General features: G+C 50.7%; 2 non-coding genes across 2 annotated transcripts; both read left to right on the top strand.

Moving 5' to 3' along the window:
• The first annotated feature begins 591 nt into the window (after positions 1-591).
• On the top strand, positions 592-666 carry Trnas-cga (transfer RNA serine (anticodon CGA)). Its single transcript has one exon. It is a non-coding gene; the product is annotated as a tRNA-Ser (tRNA).
• Positions 667-2,696: 2,030 nt separating this feature from the next.
• On the top strand, positions 2,697-2,771 carry Trnas-cga (transfer RNA serine (anticodon CGA)). The gene has a single exon. It is a non-coding gene; the product is annotated as a tRNA-Ser (tRNA).
• The last annotated feature ends 254 nt before the right edge of the window (positions 2,772-3,025 follow it).

Here is a 3,025-nt window from a genome sequence, read left to right as displayed (position 1 = left end):
CTCAGTTGGTAGAGCACTTGCCCGCGAAAGGCAAAGGTCCCGAGTTCGAGTCTCGGTCGCGCATACAGTTTTAATCTGCCAGGAAGTTTCATATCAGCGCACACTCCGCTGCAGAGTGAAAATCTCATTCTGGAAACATCCCCCAGGCTATGGCTAAGATATATCTCAGCTATATCCTTTCTTTCAGGAGTGCTAGTTCTGCAAGGTTCGCAGAAGAGCCCATGTAAAGTTTGGAAGGTAGGAGACGAGATACTGGCAGAAGTAAAGCTGTGAGTACCGGGCGTGAGTCGTGCTTCGGTAGCTCAGTCGGTAGAGCACTAGCCCGCGAAAGGCAAAGGTCCCGAGTTCGAGTCTCGGTCGCGCATACAGTTTTAATCTGCCAGGAAGTTTCATATCAGCGCACACTCCGCTGCAGAGTGAAAATCTCATTCTGGAAACATCCCCCAGGCTGTGGTTAAGCCATGTCTCCGCAGTATCCTTTCTTTCAGGAGTGCTAGTTGTGCAAGGTTCGCAGAAGAGCTTCTGTAAAGTTTGGACGGTAGGACACGGATACTGGCAGAAGTAAGGCTGTGAGTACCGGACGTGAGTCGCGCTTCGGTAGCTCAGTTGGTAGAGCACTTGCCCCCGAAAGGCAAAGGTCCCGAGTTCGAGTCTCGGTCGGGCACACAGTTTTAATCTGCCAGGAAGTTTCATATCAGCGCACACTCCGCTGCAGAGTTAAAATCTCATTCTGGAAACATCCCCCAGGCTGTGGCTAAGATATATCTCAGCCATATCCTTTCTTTCAGGAGTGCTAGTTCTGCAAGGTTCGCAGAAGAGCCCATGTAAAGTTTGGAAGGTAGGAGACGGCATACTGACAGAAGTAAAGCTGTGAGTACCGGACGTCAGTCGTGCTTGGGTAGCTCCAATGGTAGAGCACTTGCCCGCGAAAGGCAAAGTTCCCGAGTTCGAGTCTCGGTCAGGCACACAGTTTTAATCTGCCAGGAAGTTTCATATCAGCGCATACTCCGCTGCAGAGTGAAAATCTCATTCTGGAAACATCCCCCAGGCTGTGGCTAAGCCATGTCTCCGCTATATCCTTTCTTTCAGGAGTGCTAGTTCTTCTAGGTTCGCAGAAGAGCTTCTGTAAAGTTTGGAAGGTAGGAGACGAGATACTGGCAGAAGTAAAGCTGTGAGTACTGGGGGTGAGTCGTGCTTCGGTAACTCAGATGGTAGAGCACTTGCCCGCAAAAGGCAAAGGTCCCGAGTTCGAGTCTCGGTCGGGCACATAGTTTTAATCTGCCAGGCAGTTTCATATCAGCGCACACTCCGCTGCAGAGTGAAAATCTCATTCTGGAAACATCCCCCAGGCTGTGGCTAAGCCATATCTCCGCTATATTCTTTCTTTCAGGAGTGCTAGTTCTACAAGGTTCGCTGAAGAACTCATGTAAAGTTTGGAAGGTAGGAGACGAGATACTGGCAGAAGTAAAGCTGTGAGTACCGGGCGTGAGTCGTGCATCGGTAACTCAGATGGTAGAGCACTTGCCCGCGAAAGGCAAAGGGCCCCGGGTTCGAGTCTCGGTCGGTCACACAGTTTTAATCTGCCAGGAAGTTTCATATCAGCGCACCCTCCGCTGCAGAGCGAAAATCTCATTCTGGAAACATCCCCCAGGCTGTGGCTAAGCCATGTCTTCGCTATATCCTTTCTTTCAGGAGTGCTAGTTGTGCAAGGTTCGCAGAAGAGCTTCTGTAAAGTTTGGACGGTAGGACACGGATACTGGCAGAAGTAAGGGTGTGAGTACCGGACGTGAGTCGCGCTTTGGTAGCTCAGTTGGTAGAGCACTTGCCCGCAAAAGGCAAAGGTCCCGAGTTCGAGTCTCGGTCGGGCACACAGTTTTAATCTGCCAGGAAGTTTCATATCAGCGCACACTCCGCTGCAGAGTTAAAATCTCATTCTGGAAACATCCCCCAGGCTGTGGCTAAGCCATGTCTCCGCTATATCCTTTCTTTCAGGAGTGCTAGTTCATCTACGTTCGCAGAAGAGCTTCTGTAAAGTTTGGAAGGTAGGAGACGAGATACTGGCAGAAGTAAAGCTGTGAGTACCGGGCGTGAGTCGTGCTTCGGTAACTCAGATGGTAGAGCACTTGCCCGCGAAAGGCAAAGTCCCCAAGTTCGAGTCTCGGTCGGGCACACAGATTTAATCTGCCAGGAAGTTTCATATCAGCGCACACTCCGCTGCAGAGTGAAAATCTCATTCTGGAAACATCCCCCAGGCTGTGGCTAAGCCATGTCTCCGCAGTATTCTTTCTTTCAGGAGTGCTAGTTCTGCTAGGCTCACAGAAGAGCTTCTGTAAAGTTTGGAAGGTAGGAGACGAGATACTGGCAGAAGTAAAGCTGTGAGTACCGGGCGTGAGTCGTGCTTCGGTAGCTCAGTTGGTAGAGCACTTGCCCGCGAAAGGCAAAGGTCCCGATTTCGAGTCTCGGTCGCGCATACAGTTTTAATCTGCCAGGAAGTTTCATATCAGCGCACACTCCGCTGCAGAGTGAAAATCTCATTCTGGAAACATCCCCCAGGCTGTGGCTAAGCCATGTCTCCGCACTATCCTTTCTTTCAGGAGTGCTAGTTGTGCAAGGTTCGCAGAAGAGCTTCTGTAAAATTTGGACGGTAGGACACGGATACTGGCAGAAGTAAGGCTGTGAGTACCGGACGTGAGTCGTGCTTCGGTAGCTCAGTTGGTAGAGCACTTGCCCCCGAAAGGCAAAGGTCCCGAGTTCGAGTCTCGGTCGGGCACACAGTTTTAATCTGCCAGGAAGTTTCAAGGGCGTTACTACCACCCCTATTCTGGCCGCAGTCAATTATGGAGAGAATGTATGTAAAACCATCCGAAGAGGGGGGGGGAGGGGATTACGAGATCTAGATGTACATGACGAAACCGACTTTTAGGGATCTCAGGATGTCCCAGAGGAGGTTGGGTATGTCGATCAACTTTGCTGCGTTGGTAGGGTAAGTATGCACGAACCAATGCACGACAGTGTCTGTTAATAT

This window comes from Schistocerca gregaria, chromosome 1 (genome assembly GCF_023897955.1).
Source record: "Schistocerca gregaria isolate iqSchGreg1 chromosome 1, iqSchGreg1.2, whole genome shotgun sequence".
In the NCBI taxonomy this organism is placed as follows: Eukaryota; Metazoa; Arthropoda; class Insecta; order Orthoptera; family Acrididae; genus Schistocerca; species Schistocerca gregaria.
The sequence above is the reverse complement of the archived record's forward strand: the minus strand, read 5'-3'. Positions and strand labels throughout refer to the sequence as shown.